The sequence below is a fragment of the Epinephelus moara genome, chromosome 21, assembly GCF_006386435.1.
Source record: "Epinephelus moara isolate mb chromosome 21, YSFRI_EMoa_1.0, whole genome shotgun sequence".
Taxonomy (NCBI): domain Eukaryota; kingdom Metazoa; phylum Chordata; class Actinopteri; order Perciformes; family Serranidae; genus Epinephelus; species Epinephelus moara.
In genome coordinates, this window is record NC_065526.1 from 18608466 (window position 1) to 18635646 (window position 27181).

Genomic DNA, 27181 nt, shown 5'->3' on the forward strand with positions numbered 1-27181 from the left:
ACACCTTTCACCCCGGCTGGAGGGGGGGAATTGAAATCAATACGGCCTATGATGAGGAGACCTGAGTGGGACAGGGGTGAGGGAAGAGGGAGGAGGGGGGAGGAGAGAGAGTTGACGGATGGCTGCTTAAAGGGGGGCGATCAATTACCCTGATGGATTGCTTTTTGGGGATTTCAGAAATGAGACGGATTTCTGTTCCTTTAAGACCCATTGTCCACTGGAGGAGAAGGAGGCTGCTCCACTGCAGTTTGCATAACATCCTGAGAAGCTGGAATATCACTCACTTACATCTTTGTTGTAGTGAGAAGTGGCAACTGGTCCCTCCTCCTCTTCCCAAGCCTTTATTTTTCGAAAATGTTTAATCCCCTCCGTCCCCTCCCCCCCTCTTCCACACATTCTCCCTCTAACGGATCCCCTCTCTCTACATTATTCTCTGTGCATTTTAATTTTTTTTCTGTCACCGGGGGCCCAGTTTCCCCGCCCACTCTCCTCATTTTCGCCTGAGTCTAGAATAGTGGAGCCAAGAAATAGTTAATCTCTCCGGCTGCTGCTATGATTGGCCGCTGTATGCAGCCCTCAGCCTCCTTGAATGAGAAACAGGGGTAACCAGGCAACTTCAGAGCTGGAGAGAGGGGGAAAAGAAGATAGGGCTTTACGGGATCTTAGAATTGAGCAAGAATTTTGAACATGTAAAAGAGAAAAAAAAAGCGAGGCAATGTGATTTCACCTTGTGTGTCCGGCAAATGGAATTAACAAATGGATTTTCTTAAACACGCTCTCTCCCTCTCCCTGTCTCCTCTCTCCTCTCATTGGGGGGGAAATAGAGCGCTCAGATGAAGGGGACACAGATGTGGATTAAAACGCATAAATGGGACACTCCAGAGAAGCATCCGCTGAGAAAAGGTGAGTGGCATCTCGAGCTTCTCTATTAACAAGGGGTGTTTTAAAAACTGTGAAACTGTAGGGCTGTTTAAGGATGCGAGGCAGCTCCCGCGACATGTCAGGATTTATGGATAGGATGCGTTGGCCGCTGAATGAGAATGGGTTGCGGAACAGTCCGCCACGGATGACTGAGGAACAGTCACATATGTGATAGAAATGACACAAATGGGATCAGAAATGAGTTTGTGAGACAGATCATCGATGTTGCTGTGGTGGATTTGAATGTGGAGTCCTTTAAAGCGCAAACGCCGGTCGGCTGTCAGCCTGCTGTCCCATATTGAATTGCGCACAAATTGGAAATGGACATGTCGTTTTGAAATGATTTCGATGCATGACTCTCAAATGTAGGTTATGTTGCTGTATAGATGTCAGTAAAGATACAAGCTCAAAGCTTTTCCAGCCTCGTCCCCCCCCCCCCCTCCACAAATATTCAAATGAAGAGATGCCCTGCTGCAACAGCAGTAAGTCATCTTCAAACGGCTGCGTGTTAACCGGCTCTGATGCTGAGTGCATGATGACGCATATGTTGATAAATGTATTGATCGCTGTTCTGAAACGGGGGAAAATGCTCAGCGGGCTGCATTGAGGGGGATGAGTACCTGTGGATGGATGGTTGGATGGGAGCGCGCTGCGCAGCGCAGCGGCACCGGTCTGACCGGCAGCGCTGAGCCAAAGTCTGCTTCAAGGCAGCGCATAGGCCTGTACAAGAGTGAGTCCTGTGGTCTTCATGCTCATGGGTCAATGTGGGGATAAAAACTATCCTGCTAATTGTGGAAGCGTCTGTGGTGGGGGAAGTCTAACTGCGTCAGGGCTGCAGTTGCGCCCACATTTGGATTTTCCCGATGAGAGGTGGATGGATCGGCAAATGATTCGCATTTTCTTGCACAGAACACATTTGGATTCAACTTTTTATAGTCTGCCATGTCTTTTAGGTGTCATATGTATCCATACTGACCCACCAGCACTTTAAAATAATCATATGAACGAGTTATTTGATCTTATTTGAGTCCCAAAAGTGAAAAATAGGTTTGCTCTGCAGAATATTTTGTTGTAACACTAATATTGAAACAATTTCTTAAAGGGATAGTTCGGATTTTTTTTTTTAAGTGGAGTTGTATGGGGTGCTTACACTACATAGTCAGTGTATGACATACAGTAGATGTCAGTTGGCACGCCAGTTTAGAGAAGCAGGCTGGTGTCCAACGTGGAAGCAAAGCAAAGTACGGCTGTGGATGGAAGCAGCAGCAAAACACATTTCAGCCACCTAAAAACAGTCAGTATCAGATTAACTGTCCGCTATATTTAGAGTATTTTCACTGCTTTACCTTTCCATCAGACAGTCTGTTTCAATGGGGATGCCATTAATGGCTTCACTTCCCCATCTATGCTCTTGTCAAAGCCGCCAGACTCCATTGAGAAAAACAGTAATTTTAGCTCTCTGAACACGGGAGCAGCTGGTCTACCGCAACTTTGATCGGGTAGCTAGTTTTGTTGTTGTTTTGTGCCTGTGGTGAATCCAAACTAACCTTTAAACACCAAAGTCACAGAATGACACAAACAAACTGACTGATGGTGGCAGCTGTAGACCAGCAACTCCTGTGTTCAGGGATGTTAAATCACTGTTTTTCTCAATGCAGTCTGGCTTTGAAGAGAGCAAAATAACAGCTTCATTTTCCCGGGAAATCCCTGTCTGACATCAAAGTAGAGTGGTAAGAATACTCTTAATACACCAAACACTAAACACTTATTAGGTGGCTAAAAAATGTTTTGACCCCCTCTACAGCAGTACATTACAGCTTCCATGTTGGACTCCAGCCTGTTTTCCCAAACTGGTGTTGTGCCAACTGATGGTTTGTAACATTCTGTCTATGGATAAGAATCCCATACAGCCTCACTTAAAAAAGATCTGAACTATCCCTTTAAGTATCTATATGAGGAGCTACTGGTGGAATATTTAACCCATTCCTTCCATGATTGTCAATGACTTTAGCCTCTCAGACCTCAAATCCCCCCTTGGATAAAACTGAATATGAGCCAACATGACCAGTTCAGATGCACAGTTCAGTACTGGAGCATATGTCTATCATGATGCCCTGTGTTTTCTGCTTGAGTGCTTATGTAAGAAAAATGGCCTTGACTATTGCTGTGGAAAAGCAGTAACAAAACAGCTAACAGCTATAAAACAAGCTGATGGAGAAATAACGTTGCTTGCCTACATCTCGTCGGCTCAGATGACCATAAGTCGTGTTTATGTTGCGGCTAGGCGGAGTGTAAGCAAAGGGCGGGCGTTAGCGTTTTTGACATTGGTGCCAGAGTTCATCTGCGACTTCTGCCGATCGGCCAAACTGCCTATTATAATCTCCTTACAGAGGATGTTCTGCAACAGATCCTAAGCTGCACTCACTGCTGGCTCGATTGTAGGACACATGCGTTGCACACACAGACACACTCACACACATACAGTACAATTTCCAGTTGTCATCCCAAGACAGTTCTTTGCAGCCCAGTGTGAGTTGTGGGGCTTAAGATGGAGCTGAACAAAACACTAGAGAGCATTAACTTCTTCAGTAAGGGCTTCTTTGTTGGGTCTCCCAGTGGAATCAAGACACTTAATTTAGCTCCTGACAGCAAATGCAGCGAGTGGATCTGTGAGCTATATCTTATCCGATTAAGACCATAATGCCTTTTCCCCCTTTCGCAATTATTGTAAAATGGTGAAAGTGGTTCGGTTATTTCTTTTTCATGTTATCTCGGCACAATTACAACAAAGCAGGGACAACATTTGGGCTGGTTGTTGTTTTGCACTCCTGTAATCCTTTGGGTTTGTCTCGCCCATTTGCCGTAGTGTTACCTCTTGGCTTTTGTCTTGCTGAAAGCCTGGTGCGTTATCACATTTGTTGTTTGTCTTCATATTGCAGTGGCATTACCTTAAGTTGAACTCCCTTGAGATTTCTCCAAGTGCTCTGAGATAATGCATCTAACGAAGAGGGGTTACACTGACATCAATGTAGCGTTTCAGCATTAGACACACGATTGCTGGAGTGGCCTAAATATTTCATAAAAGTAGTTTTAATGAGCTTGCAAGATTGTGTCTGAGTTCTCATTTTGCTGGTGGCCTTATCACATCCAGTCTCCTCATTAATGGAGATGTGGCCCTTGGCAGAGGCAGGTCAGAGGTGATCTCGGCTGCCTCGGTTGAACAAAAGAGAAAGATTGCTCAGATAGCGGTGCATTCAGGATGCTGAATGATGCACACGCTCCGTCGGGAGTGTAATCAACATGACAGGTGCATCTGAAGTTGAGAGTGCAACGGGAGGGTGGTGGCAACCAAATGTGTCAGAAGCAAAGACTCGAGCTACAAGCTGTAAGAGGAGGCACAGATAAGGAGCTCAGATCTCCCTCAAGGGAAGTTTAAAGGGATATTTTGACATTTTGGGAAATACTTTAATTCACTTTCTTGCCAAGAGTGAGATGAGAACATCCTTACAAAAATCGCAGTGTAGAACAGTTTGCTGTTTTATGGAGGTTATGTGCCAGATTATTTCTTGGCTGGGACCACTTCCTGGAGTCTCTGCTGGTTGCCTTGCAACATGGCCCCAGCCAACAAATGGTCTGGCACCAAACCTCCATAAAACAATTGTTTTTACACTTTAGTTTTTGTACAGATTAAACAAACAAGCGTAAAGTTTTAATTGGTGAGCTTTAGAGGTGCTGCAAGGCCGATTTTCTTACCTTTGGAAGGAGTCAGGATGGTTGTGTCCTCCTGTTTCCACTCTTTAGGCTACACTAAGCTAACCGTACATTTCCAGGAACTTCATTTTTAGCGTACCATCGTAACAGCGGTATCGATCTTCTTGTGTAACTCAACAACAAAGTAAATAGAAATCCCCAAAATGTCAAACTGTGACTGAAACATTTTCCAGGAGAATTGTCCTGCAAAGAAACAGCCCAGATGTTGGCATTGTACATTTCTGCAAATTATGGATACTTAAGATACGTATCAGATACTCTACCTTGACGACATGCCTACCATACTACAGACAACTGCAGACCACTGAGACCAACAAACAACAAAACTGGTTGTTTTTTCAGGTCATTCATTGCTGTGCTCACAGTCGCTTTTTAGGCTCCAAACTTGGGTGTAATGTAGCGACCTGTCGGCAGGATAGTGGCATGAAAAGCAATTTTTTTACTGAGACATTGCTGCTTTTCCAGTGGGGATTATCCCCCCAAAACTGGATATTTTAAGCCAAAACATGATCTTTTCCGAAGTGTTTTAAAACCTAAATTCAACCAAATGTTAACCACAGTGTTGCCAAAACTTTTCTGGCAGCTTTTTAGCCACCAAATGTAGGTGTTTTGTTTTTTAGCAACCTCCCTTGTGCTTCCACCAGAGATAGTGCCACAAAAGGGGTTGTTCCTTACTGACACATGCATTTGCTGCATTTCCAGCTGGGATAGCGGCATGAAAAGTGGCTGTTTTTTACTGTGACATTGTTGCATTTTCTGGCAGGTTAGTGCTGGGAAATTTTTTATTTTTATTTTTTTCTTTCTTTCTTTTTTTTTTTTTTTTTTACCAAAACATTGCTGCATTTCTAGCTGCAATAGTCACACAAAAAGAAGTTGTTTTAACAGAGACATCACTGCATTTTCAGCTGTGATAGTGCCACGAAAGGTAGATGTTTTAGACCAAGACATTGATGCAGTTTCTGCCAGGATAGTACCGATAAAAACTGTTGTTTTTTTTCCACATTTCCAGCTGCAATTGTGCTACAAAAAACGGTTGTTTTCTACAGAGACATTGCTGAATTTCCTGCCAGGATAGTGCCACAAAAAGGATTGTTTTTTTTTACCAAGACTTTGCTGCCTTTCCATCAGGGGTCCTTCCACAAAACTGGGTATTTAAAGCCCAAACTTTATCCTTCAATCTATAGAAATGTAAAATTTGAACATATACACTCCATAATAATGTACAAATATCCAGGGTTTGCAGAAATGTACAATGCCAATATTCATTCTGGTGATTGGGTTGAAAGAAAAAAAATATTTGGATAGACCTCACAGTATAACAGAAACACTCCTCACTTTTTACTCAGACACCAGTAAGCTGTTGTGCAAAATATAAAACCTGATATTGGAAAATGTTTAAATGAGCATTTCCTTTACTGTTTGTTTGGACCTGTTTCAATAATAAAATTAGAAATAAACCCACCCTTTTAAAACTGAACACAGACCCCAGAGATTAGAAGATATTATCTTGCACATTAAACTCTGGTTTTTTTTCATAATATAATGAGACTATAAATTGCAACTCTATTTCCGTTCGTATCTTGTTACATATGAATTCATTAAATGCTTTCCAATATCCATTTAGACATTATGTAAGTAGACCATTCTGTTTACAGAAGCATCAAACCTTATCAGAGTGCTCTTTATTATTGAATTACATGTTGAAAAAATGAGAAAAGTGTAAGTTATCTGTCGAGTAATAATAATTGTTGCTAATGGCAATTAATGCATAATTAATGTGTCCATCAATTCACATAGACTTTGGTCAATTATAGATATATATGTAAATCGTGCAGAAACTGCAGTCAGGCACCATTGACTACAAGTGTTTTCCCACAGTTATTTCCCTTATCACACTGACCCTGTTGAGTTGACAATGAGGCCGCGACCCCGCCACTATAGAGAGTGTTACTGGAATCAAATGGGCCAGTGAATTGCCAGCCCATCACACAATTATTTCCATTGTGTGGAGCCGGGCAGCTAGTAATCCTTGTGCCTTGACCTGTAACATCTGGTGAGTGAGTGAAGTGTTCAGTGTGAAGCCAGCAGTGTCGGTCTGCCTCCCATGTTCAGCCGGAGCAGCCGTCACTGCCCGCTTCACTTCCAGAGGACTGGGCATCTTCAATGCATCAATGACACCAGCCATCACAAGGGACATGTAGCATGCCAAACCAGTGATTCATTAGGACTCAATTAGCTGGGAGGCATGGGGCGCCCTGCCATATGCCTCGAGGTTCTACGGCAATCTGTACCCACTCCCTACTACTGTACTCTCAACCGTCTTTGGCACTGTACACTCTGTACATGTGTGTTGCACCAGTGCTGTACAGTACTTTTCACAGAGCCATCGTCTTTGTACTATTAAAACAAGTCAGTAGTAGAGATTTAGCGGCTCTGTCTCCAGCCACCCAGCTTCCGTGCTGGAAATGAGTCACAATGACCTTCAGCTCAACTCATGTTGCGCCAGTTGGCTCCGAATGAAATGCTCATCCATCTACTGAAGTATGAGGCTGTGGAGCTCCAGATACTGTAAATCTTAGGAGGTAAGAAAGGCCCCCGCTCAATATCGACTTCGCTTCGCTTGCCAAGAGGCGGCGTGTGCTGCCGACAAGATCTATCCGCCCTCAAATCTAGTTTGTCTTCTTATCTGTGCCAAGGTAAAGGACCCCCTCACCCTTTCCTCCGTGCCCCCACCGCCCAATCAAGCTCTTCCACAACCCTAAATTAATTAAATTAGATGGGAGCTGAGCGCAGTCCAAAAAGAGAACAAAAGCAATAAACGCACAAAGCTCCAGATATGTGATGTGAGATGATGTGGCATACACAGACTGTCTATACATGTAAGCTGGCACATGATAAGTGTTAATGATTGATGTTTACACATTTTTTTAAAGGTCGATACTGCTAATTTGCTGTCAAAGCTGCCACAGATTTATGTCACACTGACATTCAGATATTTCAATTCATTTATCTTTTAAAGGCCCTGTGAAACAACAGTTTGGGTGTCTTTTATTTATTTATTTTTGAGTGAAATTAAATATATGATCAGGTAACATTTCCACAGGGATTTGATCAAATCATGATCAATATGTGCAGAGGACTGCTGGCCTTCATCCCCACCTCTGTCGCCTGCATTGTTCAGGCTGTTCTCATGCTCTGTTTGTACGTATACCTACGAAAAGTAACGTACCAGAATTTATATATAACCCGTGTTATCGGGAAGGCTGCAATCAGGTGACCAATGGGGAGTAAAGAAGGAAGCAGTATAAAAGGAGAAAGTCTGCTTAAGGAGACAGGTAGGGGTGGTGCTTGGGTCAAACAAACACAGGACTTACCCCCAAGAGACCAGTGTTTATAACTTTAAGTTATTTTGAGGTACATCGTCACCATGTTTCTTTTCCTAAACCTAACCTAGGTAACTTCCCTCAGCTAAACCCAACCTATATAACATTACACTAAGTATGTAACATGACAGCTCCATTCGCTGGGTGCTAATTTGTTAGATATCAAACAAACCATTATATAAGGATACGTTGCTTCGTTACATTAGGAGGTCTAGAAGGAGTTAGAAATGTATATATTAAGCCACACTCCTCCGACCCATGACATAACTAGATTTAACCATCTACTACCACAATGGGTTAAGTGCACTTTTACAGTACATAATGAGGTAGCTCAGCTGATCATCCCAAATTCCTTTTGATTGGCTACGTTTATCTATCTGCTAGTGAGTGCAGGATGTGTCATCGAATATGTTGAACCCTAAAACAGGAAGCTAAAAGAAGGCGATTTTTGATATACCAACACTTGAAATGACTCAAAATACTCTTACCGTAAAACTTCAATTATTGGCCGGGGTAGTATTTGCTTAAATCACTGAAATCAGCAGGCCTACGTTTGGGACAGGCTTCTACACGGGACAGGACTTTAATTCGTTTCACACAAAACTGTTGCTCAGCAAAGATCAGGAAATACAATCAAATTGTTTATTCAAACCAGTATGAATATTACTTGAATAAAAGTTAGGCTTTAGATGATATATCAATTATGAATCATTCATGATGGGTTACGGCACCAGGCATACCGACACATCACCACTTTATGCTGTTAAAACAGTGCTCACAACTTTGATTCATTTTTATGAAAAACTCTTCATTCTTTTGATCCGAAGACCCTTACAGACTAAAGGAATATGAATGACTTACAGGGTAATTGAGGAATGGACTCATAATTTGAAGGAGCCAACAACCTAGTTTTATAAAACCAAAGAACTTCTATTAAAAGTTAGTAAAAGGGACTCAGGATTTAATTGGGACTCTGCTTATAATTTAGTGTTGCACGGTATACCGGTACTAAAATAGTATCGCGGTACTAGAGTATTCCAAACGGTACTATACTGCATTTGGAAAATACCGGTACTTTTTAAATTGATTCAATTCATTAATTTATTTAGTTCATTTATGCACACAAACGCCTTCCTTGTTCCTACTGGAGCACAGATTGCGCAAGTGGTGTGTATGACAACACCTGTATCAACATTCGCAGCTGGCACACGTGAAAAAAGGCAAGAGAAAGTCTGCCTCGCAAAGGGAGACATCACGAGACAACACCAACTTGGTGAAACATTTGAGCAACCAAACCATGACGTCCGTACCGAGGTACTTACCGAACCATGATTTTTTGGTACCGTTACACCCTTACTATTTATTGTTCTAAAGGTTTGTATCCAAAAGGACTTTTCCTTAGGAAAAAGTACCGAAAAGTATTGAAATTCATATTGGTATCGGTACCGAAACAAAGATTTTGGTATCGTGACAACACTATTATAATTGAAGTTTTACGGTATTTGACCTATTCAGAGAAACAATTAATGCAGGGGCACAGGATAAAATGTTTTTGTTTTTTTTTATGTCACTGGATCTTATATTTGTCCATTTTATGCAGAGAAATCTGTAACAGAGGAACAAATATCTGAAATCAAGATTCATAATAATTATTTTAAGCATTTAGGTACTTAATCATTCTATGATTTTCAGAGGAAATTAACTTTTTGAAGATAAATTAAAGGGACACTTTGGTATATCTCAACCAACCTTGACCCAGTTTTCCCATGTTTTTGTGTGGAAATGATGAATGGGAACAGCAGTTTTTGGAGTTGGTTCAGCTGTAGCTGCAGTGGTGAAATAGGCTGCAACCACTCAGGGCAATTATACACTGTCAATTTATGTCTGCTTATAGTGTTTGTTTTTGCCACTGACAGGCTTGGATTGTTAGTACGAGTGTCTGACGGGGAAGGACCCCTACAGAGAAATTATAAATTTTTCTTTATCTTTTGTTGATCCAGTCTGTTTGTTATTGTGTCTAACCAAGTCTCGCTCATGGAGAAGCCTCGTTGTGAAGTTAGTTAAGTGGTTCAAGGAAGACAGTAACAAACCGACTGGATCAAAGGTAATAAAAAAAAATGTTTTGTTTCTCAGTAGGGATCCTTTCCATAATCTTGTCAGACACTTACAAAAACAATTTGAGTCTGTCAGTGCCAAAAACAAGCAAATTTAGATGGTGAAAACATGCCCCAAATGGATACACTGCAGCCTGTTTTGCAGCTGCCTCTCATTCAATACTGGACCACTTTCAAAAATTGTGGTTACAATTATTCACTTAGACACAAAAACGGGTTGAAAAATACCAAAGTTACACTTTAATGTTGAATTTTCAACAAATTAGTTACTGCTACACTAATTGACTGACATGCAAAAATGGTGCAATACATATTAATACTATGTCCTTGAATATAAGCATCAACCTAGAATTTGTTCGTGAAGCCATGGAGCAAACCATCAACCAACAAGGCTGTTTTTATTTGGGTCTATTTTAATTTTATGCGAGTTGTTTTGAGGGAGTGACTTCAAGAAATGAAAAAAAAAACCAGAGTGTGTTTTTGCAATTAAAAGCGTAACTTTTCAATAATGCCAGGAGCACGAGAGGAGCCAAAGAAAGGAAATCGAGTCAAGTTGGAGCAGCTCTGCCCTAGTTGTAGGCACGTGCAGCCACCCAACTGCACTCCTCCAGCGTTTTCACCGCATTACCCAGAAACGCTACGTTCGTGTGACCCAATTTATCAGCCTCTCCTCCCCATTCATCTGCTCTCACAGATGCACTACAGGAGGCTCCATAAGCAGCAGAGCATTCATCACCTCTGAGTAGTGAGGTCCTTTCGGTTTCATCCCGTTGGCCCGTTCTACAACCTTATTCCCCACAGGCGGGACAGCAGCTCCATATGTGGCTGATGATTATAATAGTGTGGCGGGCTGGCAGCAGCAGGCTCTACAGTGGCTGAGGTGCATTTGTGCGTGCATTTGTGTTTGTGTTCTATAAAATATGTAATCAAATATAAGCTTAGCAGGGTTTTTCTTCCACTGGCAGTCAATTTAAATATTGTATCTGCCACATCTCCTTACTGCAGTGCTTTTTCAACCCCCTGGAGGTAATTGAGATGTTTAGTTCAGCCTAGAGGAGCTATCAAACTCAATTCTCATGCGATTTCACGTCCTCTGATTCATGTTTTTCCTTATTGAGCGCAGCACATCTCCCCCCGTTTGGATCATTTACAGTTGTGAGTAATCAAACATTAAATGACAATAAAAGTTTATTCACTCGCACACAAAGGAAGCAGCTCTTCAGTGAAACTGTTTTAAAAGAGGTGTTGATTTAACTTAATGGTCATTTTGGAGGCTGTTTGTTGTGTTTCTGATATTTATTTCAGCTTTATTTATAGAAAAGAAACTCCTGTCAGAGTAATGCAAAACAATTCAATCGTACCAACAACTGCAGCCTACAAAATACCTCCACACTCACATCAACAGAAACTGAGCATTATAACCTTGGTGATGGTAGAATATACTGCAGGACTGTTGTATTAGACTGCATTAGTTTTAGTTTTGTGTACCAAATAAACTGGCAACTGAGCGTATAATGAATTAGATTAAGCCAGTAGGTTGTCTGTTGGTGTTACTCTCATGTGGCCAACATGGAGGACAAGGCCAAGTGAGCAGAATAGTCCATTATCTCTGACTATTTAATGCATCTTTCAGTTACTACACTGTAGAGATGTAGGAAAACATATATAGTACCAAAGAATACTGTGTAGTAGCATTTGTTGGAATCTAAAGACATCCTCTGGCACTTAGTCATCTCACCCTAACCTAAAATTTACGCTCATATAATACTGATTTCAAAACCCATCAGCTATCAGCCTGACGATGACTTATTCTCTGGGGTAACGGCCAATATTTCGGCAGTTCCAGTGTAGCCAGCGAATATGTAGATAATGGATATACTGGCCAAGACTTCCTCTTCCATGCACCAGTCATTGTTTACAGTCTGATTAGCAACTTAAGACGTAAGAATTGGTCCAGATGACATTTCAGCTAATCTCTATAAACAAATATCTGCCTACGAATTAGATAAACTTTAGAAGTGCTAATAACAACCTAAATTTTTGTCAGACAATAGCTGATGGGTTTCGACTCTAGAGTGCATTTCGGTCAATCCGTTCCGCCTCTTTTGTTGTTTACCTACATGCAACCAAAGCTCGCTCAACACTACTCAGACTACAGATGGAAACCAGAATGCTTCTGATTACAAAATCATGTTCCATTGCGTACAGATTTGCATGCACTTACATGCAGATATCTCTTTTTAGAGGCTAATATACTATTAATTGGGAACAGCAGATATGTTTTGAGAAAAAATGTAATGACACCTCTCTATATACAGACTCTACATTCAGTGAATGTAGAGTCTGTAGGCAAACCCGGAGATCTTGCCTCCGGAAGAAGAGCGGAAGAGCCCTGGTTTCCGGTTGTAGGCTGTTTGTAGTCCACGTGATATTGACCAATCACGTTTGAGCCGGCTGCAGTTGTTGCCAGGTTAAATGGTCCGTGCGGTGAACTAACGAGGTGGAACATTATTGGCGTCACTGCAAACTCTGAATCCATCGCAGTGGTTCAGCATATTTACTTATATATAAACGGAAGTTGGAAACGGAAATTCGCCTCCTCTGCCCAAATCAAACCGGAATGCCGTATCGCCGTCTGCCGGAAGTCAGACGCCGAATACAGCCGATGGGTTCCAAGAATACTTTGAATTTGTGAGGAAAACTTTGTTTTTCTTGCATGCCTACACAGCGAACAAAGAATCCAAAAAAAATTCTCAATGATTTGAAGTCGTAGGGGTCCACGTTTAACAACAGCGCAACTATATCAAAACATCCATTTACGAACTTCCACACAACTTGTGCAGTACAATCTAAGTCTCATTTATCCAATCGTATGCTCAGTATTTCACAAACACACAGCCCTTTCTAGTTGAGAACTGAACTGACAGTGAAACATAATGCTGTCTTCAACCAGACTCCACTTACAAAAACAGTCATTTTACCTCGCTGAACACGGGCGCTGCTGGTCTACCACTGCCTCGATCTGTTAAATCCTTATTGTTCTTGTGTGATTTCAGAGAATCTGAACTAACACCTTAAAAAACCAAAGTCACACAATAACACAAACAAACGAACTGATCGAGGAACAGTAGACCAGCAGCTCCTTTGTTCAGTGAGGTAAAATTACTGTTGTTGTCAATGGAGTCTGGCTTGAAGAGAACGTAATTAGTTTCACTTTAAGTTCAGTAAGTCATCTGAAAGGGCTGTCTGTCTGGGAAGTACTGAGTGTATGACTGGATAAATGACACTTGAATTATACTGAACGAGTTGTGTAGGAGTTCATATATGGATGTTTTTTATATAGTTCTGCTGTTGTTAAACGTGGCTCCCTACGACTTCAATTCATCAAGAATTTTCTCAGTTTTTGGATTCTTCAGTCACTGTTGAATCATGCAAGAAAAACATAGTTTTCACAAATTCAGTGTAATACAGGGTGATATACATTCATTCATTTGGGGGTGACATATTCCTTTAACTCAGGGACAATCATATCTGACATGTAAGTAAAATGCTAAATGAACTTTTCACTCTTAATAGCTGCTGACATTTGATTCTCCTAAATGTCTGCTCAGGCAGAGTAATTGCAGCTGCTCTAATTTGTAACTTTGTACCTTTTTTAATTAAATGGAGATCTCTCTCGTTGTGGCGCCTGCAGGGAACAGATTCTGTTTTTTTGATGTGGAGCTGCACTGACGAAAAGCATCTGTCACCGCAACGGCGGTCAGCATGACGTCTTCTGACGAGACCCTTTGGATCACTTCTCATCAGAGCGTCACAGTTGGAGGCTACCCTGATGTTTTGCTCTAATCAGCCATCAAGTGTCATATTCAGAAGGCTTCACTCAGGCTTATACCCGGCCTCTGCTCTGGGTTTATACAAAACATGAGCGACTGAAGAAGCGGCGCCTCAGAGAGACAACAGTGGCACTGTTTGTGTGTGTTCGCGATCTGTGTGAGATCTTGACCTTGCGATGCCATTGTAATGAGAGGCAGTCGAATATTTCACTTATCATTAGCGGCATGATTAGCTGCCAATGGGCTGTGCCCGGCGTGGTTTAATCCTCCCGGTCTCCGGAGTGCGATAACATATGAGATGACAACAGTTTCACACCCGGTTTCACACCTCCCGTGGTTCCATACGTCGCAGCAGCCTAATCACTCATGAGAGATTAATGAGAGACGTTGAGGTGTGGTGGGAGATTCACTAATTACACCCGCACATACTGTATTGTAGTCAGGGGAATAGACAGTTTATGTGTGAGTGTGTGTGTAAGCTTCTTTAAAAGTACAGCTTTACGAGACACCTGTTACTTCACAGTGGGAGAAGTTGAGCTTCAACAAATGCGCCCTCAAGAGAGACGAAGTTAAAAGTACTTTATGGAAGTGATGATATCTGCAGTACAGCTGCAAAAACAAAATCACATTAATGCAAAATATCACTAATTGGGATGTTAACAAGAGCGGTAGTTTATTTGGAGAAAAATAATCCTTTCCGTGTTTTGAAGAGCTCCTACAGCTGCCTACAAGAAACTCGTACAGTCATGAAAGTAAACCACATAACCCATCTATGTGATCACAGCAAGAAGCATTACACGTGCTAACTTTCCTTTGAATGTAATGTCATTCACTCCTATATTTCCTCTCAGGCGTATTTCTGCCAGACGCAGCAGTGTGAAAGGAAATCCACACCAACTGTGGAGGTTTTATAGCAGAAGAAAAGATTGGTAGGGGTTTGTAAGATCTGAATCATTTACAAGATTGACAAATAAATGACCAAAGATGGAAATAATCAGTTTTGTTCAAAACGTGTGGTCCTCAGGCACTGTAGAAAAATTATTTGTGTGCAACGGGCAGATATAATTTATGGTTCACTTTTTAAAGGAGCAAGAGCCTTGACAGTTTTTAGTAAAAAAAAAAATCAATATACCTTTACCTTGACACAGGAAAAAAATTGCAACATCCTCTCTTGTAATATCATAAAATATTGTAAAACTGTTTTAATCATAAAAGCTCAATAATAACTGTATAAAAACAATGTATAAAATAATGTGAATGGGGGCGTTGGTGGCTTAGTGGTAGAGCAGGCGTCCCATGTACAAGGCTGTTGCCGCAGCGGCCCAGGTTCGAGTCCAGCCTGTGGCCCTTTGCTGCATGTCATCCCCTCTCTCTCTCTCCCCCTTTCACACTTAACTGTCCTGTCCATTAAAGGCAAAAAATGCCCAAAAAATATCTTTAAAAAAAAAAAAAAAAAAGATGTGAATGTGAAAAGGGGTTGCTCATAGTTGTAAAACTACAGAGAATTATCGTCTGAATCTGCAGCTCCCCTCGTCTTAACAAAATTTTAAAGTAATTTTCAGCTCATTGCTTCGCTGTTTAACCCGCAACATTCAAGCGGTACTCATTCCCGGGTCATCAAGCACTAACACTTTGTCACGCCCCTCTGCCTGTGAGTCCTGCACTGGGTCGGGTAAAAACAGCTGATTTGCGGGTGGTTTTTAAAAAAACATTTTTTCCCGGGTTCGGATCTGGGTGGAAAAAATAACATGCGGGTCGGATCGCGGGTTTTAGTCATTAGTTCGGTAAACTACTGATAACTATCTTGGTCATTATTTACTCTCTGAGGATCGCCTCCGCTATTTCGCAACGGTCATTGGTTCAGCTGTTTACACGGGTTTCACCATCTAATAATACAATTTGTGATTGGACGACAGAATCAACATGGCTGCCACCGTCTAACAAGCGCCGCTTCCAAAACAGTAAATAATTATTTAGGTATTTGAGAAATAAGTTGATAAAACGTACAACTATCACTTTATAATGTTTCTAAAGTGTTTCCCTGATGGATTACTCAGGCAGGCTGTTCTCATGCATTGTTCATAAGAATACCTACAGTAGTGCAAAAGAATTCCTATGCAGCCCATGTAATCATAAGGCAGTAATTCGAATATAACCCACATTATTATGAAGGCTGCGTTCATGTGACCAAAGTGCTGATGGGAGTAAAGACAGAAGTAGCATAAAGAGTGACAATCTGCTTAAGGAGGCAGGTTAAGGAAGTGGATGGGGCAAACAAACACAGGACTTTCCTCCAGGAACTTGGAGTTATTTTAAGGTACGTCATCACCACGTTTCTTGTCCTAAACCTAACCTACAGAGCTTTACTTGCCTAAAAATTACCTTCATAACTTTACGTTAACTACATAAATTTACATTAAGTACGTGACGTGGGGCCAGCCTTGTGTCTTTTACGAAACCTAACCGAGCGTAACATGACAACTCCATTCGTGGGGCACTAATTTGTTAGATATCACACCTTTACTGTCTGAATGAGACGCACCAGGCTTTCAGCTAACTCCAACATAAACCCATCCCTCGTAATATTAGCAACTGACGTATTATACAGAGCAAGAAAGTCCAAGAAGAGAGGAGGTCTGAATGGATGGATGGGTCAAACAATCACAAATTTCACCCAGGGGACTGCAGTATGTGTCTTGTGTGGAACCAAAAGTCAGCGTCTTGTAACCCAAGCCATGATCTTATTCTTAACCTAACCAAGTAGTTGTGTTGCCTAAACCTTAAGTAGCTGTGGTTCCGAATTTTCCTGTGAAGTTTAGTTTTAAAAAACACTGTATGTATGTATCAACCTGAAACTGACAGGAAGCTAGAGGGGTACCTAGAGCATAATAGTCACAGTCTATTTGTTGAGTTGGGAGTGAAAACCTGTTGCATTTTTGCTGTTTTGGTTCACTCTCACCGTTTTCATTGTTGTTCTCAGTCACAGCAGACAGCTGTTTTCAATGAAAAGCTTTACAGACCCACCTGCTCAGCACTGAAACAGCACACATACAAAGTTAATGACTAGGTGATGAGCGTAGTGGAGCATTTAGCTACTAAAGAGCCAGATATTTCCCTCAGGAGTTGGTAGAGACCAAAACAGAGCTAAAAGACAGTGAATAGTAGACTAAAAATTATGTATGTGAATGGAACAGTTATTTTCACAATAATAACTAAATTGCAAATTAGAAATAAAATATGGATACCCCAGTTGCCAAAATAATTGTTGACATAGTACATTTTTGCAAACTACAGACATCTTGAAACTTACATTTCAATTTGACGTTGTGACTACACTGTTGTTAAAATGTGGTTGAGTTTAGGCCCAAAACCCACTTGGTTCGGGTTTGGAAAACATCATGTTTTAGCTTAAAATACCCAGTTTTGTGGGCACAAACATGCTGGAAATGTCCGACCTCTTGGTAAAAAATACCACTTTTGTTGTTTGTTAGTCTGCGGCTGGATGCGGCGTGGCAGCCAACTCAGTTGCTCTTCTTCATGATGACAAAGTCAGCTCATAAACATGTCATCCAAACTACGTCACTTTAGAAACGTTGATATGATACGTATGAAACATACAAATGTAACTAATCTGTGGTTTGCTGAGCTGACATGGAAAAGAGCATTTACCAACGTCCTGTTTGTCAAACACTCCGGCCAATAGCTACTGACTTTACAGCTATTATCACTGTCAGTGAGTAAATAAAGTGAGCACTGGCGCAGCTCTATGCTTAAAGGTCCTGTGTGTAGGATTTAAGGGAACCTATTGGCAGAAATCATATAAAATATTCACAATTGTGGTTTCATTAGTTCATAATCACCGGAAAATTGTAATTATTCGTCACCTTAGAATGAGCCGGTTATATCTATTTACAGTGTGGTCCTCTTCCACAGAGTCCGCTGTGTTGCTTCTTCAGTAGATTAGAATGGACAAATCAAACTCTAGCTTTAGATAGGCCATTCCTGTTTCCACGTCGGCCACCGTAATTCCCCTACAATTGGGAGAAGTTTCAGTTCTGCAACCCCACTGCTAGATGGCACTAAATCCTACACACTGGACCTTTAAGGGGAGACTGAAATAAATAGAAATCTGGGACAGTTTAAAAAATCTCAAAAGACCCTCCCCCTGCTCCTCCCAAGACTTCAGATTACCCTCCCTTCGTCAAAAAGAAAAAACATATAACCCGTCAATTTTTTTACCCCCCCTCTCCGTCTCCGATAATTTCCATACAGTCCCTCAGTAGGCTCAAAATGACAACAGTAATTAGGACCTAAAAAGTTTGACTTGCATTAGTCCAAAATATGTCACACTGCTGTTTCATTTACATTAAGCGAAACTACTCCCCAACACTGTGTGTATGAGGTATGTCACATCATGACAACATCAATAAGACACTGTGACAGCAAGTAGAAAAACAAAAAGGTTCCTGTTTTGAAACGAGTGTGTGGTGCTTCCCTTCAGCTTCATTAATGCTGTCCCGCAGACTGCAGGTAATGGTTTTGTGCTCTGCAGTTTTGATCATGGCAACTTTCATCTCAGCTTCACCGGATCGCTGTTGTGCTTGATAGTCATACTGCCTGTCCACGGTGCTGCTGAATCAAATTTGTGTCTTTTTAAGACATGAATGCAGTCAGGACAACAAACGGTGAAACGGTTACTCACAGTTGAGTTTCATAAAGAGGCTGCTTGCGTATCTAAATTATATCCATGACCCACGTGCAATTAAAGAGGACACCTTTTGGCTATTTATTTAGTTCAAAGGGAACACAGAGGGAGGGAAAAGCCCCTAATTGTCTCATTAATTACTCTCCGCATGAAATAATGACCAAACCAAGGTATCCACAGTTCTTTTGTAACCCACAAAGGAAGGCAGGGGTGGGGGTGGCAGCAAAATAAAACATGCTTCAACCTCTTTTCACAAATAGGCATTATGTTGGAAGGGAGGGAGACAAAGAAAAAGAGGGCAGGGGAGAACAGGGGTGGGAGGAGAGCAAAAAAAAAAAGAGGTAAAGATGAAATTGAAAGAGTAAAAAAAAAGGCTGTTGAGATTAAAAATAATAAATACAGAGCAAATCAAAAAGAGAGGAAAAGAGAGACAGAAGGAGAAAAGCTTGGCTGTGAGGTAGCATGGTGTTTGTCCAGGCCTTCTGGAGCCTGCCCAGTTCTCTCTCCCACCGAACGTGGTAAATAGGCTGTTTTAACACACTGTTCAGACGCTGAGACACAGCACAACAACAAACCAAATCAACAGTGAATTAAAGACTCCTCGGGGAAGCCACAGAGTAACATCAGAGGAGGTGTTTTGGAGAGACAGATCCACCAATTAACTGTTCTGAGAGGGGTCCGGGAGTCTCACGCCGGCTATGTTTCCAGACCTGCTGTATTCGGTGGGTGGAATTAGATGAATAAAAAAGGAGGAAATGTATCTTGTTTTCACGCTATTGTTTACTGTCACCATAGGGAGCTGGTGACACTTTATTAGCCTGAATGTGTCTGTTATAGAGGCAGAAGCAGCCTAAGAAATGCAAACTTTCAAAATAAACCCCATTAATATTTGCATCTTGAGACCTCTGCTGTGCGAGCGCGAATGTGTTTGTTCATTTATGTCATGTCTCAGACTTGAAGAGACCACCCCCCCCTTCACACACGCACACACACATCGTGTCTTCGCTCTTCTTCCATCTTAAATTGGGCCCAGTTATCCTGCAGCTGAGCTGGTAAAAGGATAATGCAGGAGCACTTCAGAGGGCAGCTCCTCACTGCCCTCTGCGCAGCTCTGCCCGGCCATGTTGGAGCCACGCCTAACTGAGTGCACAGCTCCAAGGCCTGTGCTGACATAAATCTGCACGGCAAAGCAACTGTGTGGCAATGCTTATTTAGTTTACCAGCTGTAGCTGCTGAACCTGAAGCAATGAGGCCTCCCTTTCCCTCAGAAAGTAGACGAGAGCGCTTCAAATGCCCAAACTGAATTTTTTTGTATGTATTTTCTTCCCTCCCCTCCTCCTCCGCTCGCACACTTGACTGTGCCATCGTCAGAGGCCCTCCATCTTGTCAGAATGAGGTGAACTAATGGGCCGTGGCTGAACAGCCTGAGCTCAGAGGCTATCAGTTCCCCCTGGAAGGCCAGCAAGGCAGAGGAGGAGGAGAAGAAGAAAGGAGAGGTCCTTCTACTGCTTTAGCTGCAATATTTTAGCTTTCCTTCACATAAATCCTTGCAGAAGTCACAAGGAATTGTTTAATTTATAGTACCATGTCAATACAGGGTCACTGTCCCCATTTCCTCTGCTTCCCCTTGGTGTAAATGTTGCTCGCTTTGTGCTAGCTAAAAGAGAGCTTGGTAATTTACTTAGTTTGGACGTAGTTACGTCATCCATAGGTTTGTGGACTGCCGTTTTGAAGCCTCGATTTCAGTATTTCAGCAGTCGCCATTTTGATTTTTTGGAGCCAGAAGTGACCATATTTGAACGAAAGGGTGGAGCTATGAAAGAGAGATGGGTGACTCAGACTGTAGCGATGCCTGGATCCATTCTTACCTATGCGTAATTTCAAGCCTTAATAAAATGTAAACAGATGAGGTATACAAAAATTCACCCCTCGTACAGTTGTCACAAATGTTTAAATTAGCTGTTGAGACCAAAACTGTTTTTGCACCAGGCTGTAAACATGTTTATTTTTACTGTAAAGATGGATATTTTAACATGGAGGTCTATGAGGATTGACTTGCTTTTGAAGCCAGCCTCAAGTGGCCATTAGAGGAACTGCAGTTCTTGGCACCTGGAGGTTGCCGCTAGGTTTTTAACCATGCTAGCTGTGTGGCTCAGTCAGTCTGTCGGTTGGTCTTTTGCGCAACCACCTACTGACAACTCGGATCATGTATCCTATTGAATTTTGTGATTTGACTTTTCTGGTATTACCACCATGGAGTTCATGTTTGTTGCTTTGAGTGAAATATCCCAAAAACTATTTAATGGATTGCCATGAAATTTGGTTCACATATTCATTTCCCCCCTTAAGATGAACTGAAATAAAGTTGCTGATAACTTAAGTCTTCATCTAGCGCCATCATCAAGACTTAAATGTTCATGACTAAACACTTGCAAAGCTAATGACATTCCCATTAGCTTCCCAAATAGCAAATGCCAACATGCTAACACTGTAAACTAAAAAGATGGTAAATGCATGGATGTATAAAAAGAACTAGATATAGGAACAGCAAGCATTTGACAGTGGCCAAACCATATGATTACAACTGCCAGATCCATGGCGTAGTCCTGTGGGCCCCAAAAATTGTTTTTCCCATAGTTTTGTGAAAGACACTGTAAATCATTCTATCAATGCATAATTTTTTAGGTACATCAGCTTCCCTGTATCAACACTTACATAACCAGGGCTTGACGCTAACTTTTTTCCCAAGAAGCACATAAGTTCCTAGTTGAAAAAGTAAGGAGCGCACAAAGAACTTTAGGGGCACAATGTAAATTGATCAAATAATGTGTTTTCCGTAATAAACGTGATGCAAATAGACATTTACAAGCAAAATTATTTAATGAATTTGTATACAAAATGTACAGAAAGGTAAAATCATCAAGTTTTGAAAAAGTATTGCAATTTAATTTTGTCTTTAATGTTATTATCTTATATATATTATCTTTGCAATATGATTATCTTATATAATGTTATTACTATCCTAAAACATTCTCCAGGTCCTCTGAAACTCTGCAGGACTTAAGCCTCTTTCACACAGAGCTTTCGCGGCGCCCACCGCGGGGTAGAGCGCAGAGGACAGGATTTGGGGAAGTACAGGCTTGTTCAGGAGCTACAGCTCCGTGGTGACCGCTTCCGGGTCTACTTCAGGCTCTTCTTTGCTATTGGCCGCACGTCGCCGAGGTGTCGTCACAGCGCGCAGACGCCGCGACATGCGCCCTCTCGCGCGCCGCTCAGCTCGGCGGCAGAGCGGTGCCCACTTGTGCCGCGGTAGCACATACACAATGAATGGGTTCGTCGGCGGGGGTCTGTGCTTTGCGCGCTCTGTGTGAAAAGGGCTTTATTTGCACCCTGCCCAGCAGCGGTACCGTGGCGAACGGTCCCTAAAGGCCTCTTCACATGATCAGCTGTAAAACCGCTTTGCGCTGGCTGTCCCATTATTTGTCTATGGAGAGGGCAGCAACGCCTGGCAAAGCAGCACCGCTACCCTTGGCGTCGCGCACCGCTCTGAGTTGAAATTATTTGAACTACGGGGAGAACAGAGCAGGCTTCCCCGGAGATACGCCGCTTAACCCGGTCCATCTCCTCCACACATTGACTTATTTCAACGCTGCCGACAGTGGGACTTAAGCCCTTTTCACACAGAGCGCGCAAAGCACAGACCTCCGCCGACAAACCCATTCATTGTGTACGTGCTACCGCGGCGCAAGAGCGCATTGTGCCGACAGTGGCTTGGAAAACCACCCATAACCGTGTCACACGGGGAAGAGGGAAGGCGGCTGGAGTTCCTCCAACATTTGCGGTTAGATTATCATATTTTTTTATTGACAAAAATATAGGCTGCTTCGGCTGATTGTTTTTATGCGCACATGTGCCCCTAAATATTTTTTACAGTTCGCACACATCTATTTTTAGTCGCAAATGCGAGTGAAACGCTCACACTGTCGAGCCCTGATAAGCCTTACTTTAATCATTGTGTTTTAAAGGTTATACAATTTTCTAGTTGCCGAATCCAGAGTTATTTTCTTAATGTTATTAATGTGAGCGAAGACCAAGCTGTTGGGAGACGAGGATACAGAGAAATGCTAGTGTGCTTGCCCAATAGAGTGCTGCAGGGATTACGTTTTTTGTCGGCTGACCCAAGAGTTTGCATCACCTTGGTTCTAAAAAGCAACCGGATTTTCCCATTGAACTTTGGATTATTGCAGAAAGTTTATGATATTGCAAGTTTTGTTCAGCAAGATAATCTCCACAAATGAACACCAATATTATGATTTATGAAGAGAAAAAAGTAAAGTAGTAGTAAAGCTAACGGTAAGGTTATAAACAAACTAAACCTTGGTCACATGACTTCAAAGTCACCACAAGGCTGTAAAGCCATGTTTTGCATGGTGACAGTCTGTAGTCCCATTTAGCCACTTGTTAGCAATCGCCTTTTTTAAGACACATAGAAGCTTCAAAGCTCAGGAGTGGGGTATTTACTGACATATTTTATGTTGAAGAACAAAATGTGAATGTCTCTAAAGCTGGTGGTAACCACAGACCTTATTTCAGACGTCTAACCAAAAAGTCATGCAAGAAATCCATTGACCAGAAGTGCAAAATTGCTAACTCATTTTTGCATTTTAAGACTCCTTCCTGCAGCACTGTATGAAGCCATGGATGCAGTAGATGAGTATAATTTATATGCAGAACTTTTTTGGCTTCATGCATCACTGAGCAATTTTCATAGGAATGAACAGGACCCCGCCTCCAACTCTGTATCCAGTTCTCTTTATACATCCATGAGTAAACAGTATACCTGCTTAACATCAGCATGTTAGCATTGTCACCATGGTGACTTTGGCATGTTCTTGTTAGCATTTAGTTCACAGCACCACTGTGCCTAAGTGGCACAAAAAACGCTTGTTTTTACTGAGAAAAAGCTGCATTTCCAGCAGGAATTGTGCACCAGAACCCAGTACTTTAAGCCAAAACATGATTTTTACCTAACTATAAACAAGTGGTTTTTGTGCCTACATCTAACCGTACTTTAACCACAGCATTGTTGCCACATTAAGTTTCAGTGTATCCGCTACATAATAATGTGTAAATGTTACTCATCAGTGGTTTACAGAAACATACAATGCCAACATTTCTTCTGGCAGTCGGGTTGTCTAAAAACAAATTAACCTTATATTTGATTCAGCGGTTATCAGCCACTTGGAAGGCCACAGAAGACTATCTTATTGTCGATTGTTAGGCTGTGATAAGAGCTGATTCAGATTAATATAAAATGTCCAGCCTTGGAAAAATAAACACAACAGTACTGACTAAAGGCTTTATGTAACGAGAGGATATAGCAGTAGCTGGCCGGCCTACGCTGCCATAGATGACACAAGGTAACACAGCAGGGCTATTCAGAGGAGCATTGCTCGACCAGGTTGTGACAGTTGTGTCCCACTCCATAAGCTGGGGGGCATTTTGTAACAAAGATGACCAGCGCGAGGTGCCAAAGCCGGTCTGTCGAACAAACGTTGCACCGGCCCCGGGCCATGCCAGCCTTGGCCAGGAAGAGATGGAGACGATCTGGTGGATGGGGGGCGTCCCCGCTCCTCAGCAGCCGCACGCAAACTGGAGAGCACAGACTGCACCTTCCATCGGGACCACAGTGAATGGAGGTGTAATTGGCCATATCCAGTGATAGATGGCTGTTCCACCTTTGTTACTCATCGGTGGCAGGATGCACGGAGGCTTGTCTCACAATATGAGGTTGATTGTGCAGTCTATTAAACACAGGTCTCAGGAGGAAATGTGACTTACAAGAATGCCGGAGCTTAAAAAAAAAATCTCAAGAATGATCAGATTTAAAAATCAGCAAGTGTTCAGTGATTGCCCATTATATTTGAGAGATGGTAAACATGACTGAAAATCTGATCAGCCTTAATGAATCATTCTCATCCACAGAGGCAACTGCGAAGATAGAACTCAATCTATTTGTTGTAAATTACAAGTCTTTGTCTCTCTGCAACATAAATCTAAATTACAGTTTTTATTTCATTGCAACCAAATTATCACGTCAAGCAGTATGTGCATTAATTACATAATTATGAAGCAGTGAAAGTAAAGTAACTACACTCTATGTTATTTTTTATGTGACTGGTAGCGTTTTGATTGACCTGTACATCAACTCACTAAAGGTTGTAGGCGTCTTTCTGACAATCTTGATCAAAACAACGAAGAACGACTTGTTCCCCATCTTGAAAAAGATTCAGATCACATCTCATCCCACTACACTGACACTGCATGACAAGATGTATGCACCTGCATGTTGCCCTGCGGGCTGAGTTCACCTTGTGAACGTATACACTCAAGTCCTCTCCTGAAAAATCAATAGCTTGCATGATTGATATGCCTCATGTTAAGGAAGAGAGAGTTGCCATACATCAGGTTCTCACACTGCATGCCTGTTTTTGTTCAGTAATCCGGTTACGGGGCAAAGAGTCTGACGCAAGCAGGAAACAAACATCTCAAGAGATGATTTGTGAAACGGTGGCAGACGGAGACAAAGACGGCGGCGGCTTGATGGAAGGGAATAAAGAAAGGCAAGCAGAAATCAAATTGACTTCCCTCAAGGAAGTTTTCCTTTGCACTTGAGAAAGGTAGTACTAAAATGAACAAATTAATAAATAAAGGGTGGCTTTTGTCAAGGGCTTTTGACATCCCCTCGCAGTTGAGAGTAGCTGGAGAAACGAGTGATGCTCGTTAACTCTGACCCAAATCATAAGAGACACTGGGAGCTGTTAAAACACAGAGCAGATTGGGGAGTCTGGGTGACCTAGATAGCATTGGTTTTGACAAGCAGCCGTACATCACATTAAATCGCTCTTCCGTCTAATACAATGAGGCATATCTCCCTCGTTGGTAATGAAAATTACATTCTGATAAGGTTCTTTGTGACATGGAAAATACCTCTCCCATCACTGGCACTCCAAGGCTCCGTCTGAGACGTTCTTATGGAGAGATTGCCCCTTCGCCCAGACCTGGGTGACATTATCTGCCTCATAAGCACACATGAAGGGTGACACATGGTCTAGACAGTCATGCACAAGGAGAACCGGTGGTGATGAAGCAACCGCAATGACCTGTTGTTAAAGGAAATGAAATGTGTCTTAACATCATAGTTCATTTTGGAATAATGGGAGGCTTGAAGGACTTGTCTGCGGGATGAAAATGAGGCAGATAGCTGTAAAGAGGCTATTATCAATTTGTTTAATGCATACATACAGGACTGCACAAAGCTATGCATCTCTACACTGAAAAAAAGGTTTATCTGGAAGGTTTCCATTACAGCAGTATCTAGTCTTGTAGCCCCATTTGTGACCTTAGAACCCTGTACATTACATTCTGTAATATTCGTATCCCTCTTCAGGATAAATCCAACCATCCACCCCCAAAAAACGGTTGTATAGGTTGTCTGTGCAAGCAGCCTATTACAACTCATATTAACATTTATTGTTTGGTGGCAACCACTAGTAGCCTTAGTAATTATGACAGGAGCAAAAGAGGAAGTCAGGTGATGTAGTATAAGGTTGCGGATACACGTGCATGAAATCAACATTGGCGAATATTTGCCTCCTGTTCATTTCATGTGCAAAACAATGAAAAAAATTGCTCCAGAATTTGCAAAATAAATTTGCATGTTTGCATCGTGTGGAGTTAACTTTGGTGAACTTCGGCAGGCTATGGTTACAAGCCTGCGTTTGCTCATGTGTGACCATTGCCTTAAAGAGCTACAAAGTCAACATAGCACATAGCACTTTTTTCATACAATGGTGAAGGAATGACCCACCCTACTCTCCCTGTGATTGGCTAGTACTTGTTGCCTTCGTTTGTTGGATAGGTTAGGTTTAGGCAAGAGGACAGAGACTGATAAGGGTTAAGGTAAGAATGTCAGAGCAAGCCAATCGAAGGTAGAGTAAGGCAGAAGAGGGCAGAATGCGGATGCGATGCAATACCATACGATAAGGTTTGATAGGGTTACGATACGATATACTTTATCGTCATGCCTCTTTTAAAAAACAATCAAACAAAAAAAAAAACAGAGGAGCCACCCTGACCTATATACAGAGGAGGTCAGGTTGGGTGGATGAGTCAAACAGACGGGGGACTTTGACCCAGGAGACCGCTGTTTGTTAAGTTGAGTACGTTACTTACGTATGTTTTGTAAGTTACAAAACAAACATACTCATTTTAGCCTAAACCCTGACTGTTTTTCTTAGCCTAATAAAGTAGTTTTGGTGCCTAACCGCTATCTTTCATAACATTAGCCAAATATTTAAAACTATGCCTGTCACTGGCTCTCTGCAACAGTCATATGTGACACTGTGGGAGTCATTGGCAAATTACCTATTCTGTTGATTAGATTGGACGTGT

The 27181-nt window shown here is 41.9% G+C and overlaps 1 protein-coding gene across 4 annotated transcripts in view; it reads left to right on the forward strand.

Moving 5' to 3' along the window:
* Positions 1–304: 304 nt before the first annotated feature.
* Positions 305–27181, forward strand: part of LOC126382627 (disabled homolog 1-like) — a 70891-nt gene continuing 44014 nt past the window's right edge. For 2 of the 4 annotated variants that reach the window (XM_050032606.1, XM_050032607.1), the window contains exon 1: positions 340–903. The gene's annotated coding sequence lies outside the window, so the exon portion shown is untranslated. Of the gene's footprint in view, positions 904–27181 lie in introns of all 4 variants that reach the window. The other 2 variants (XM_050032609.1, XM_050032608.1) reach the window with 2 other exon arrangements.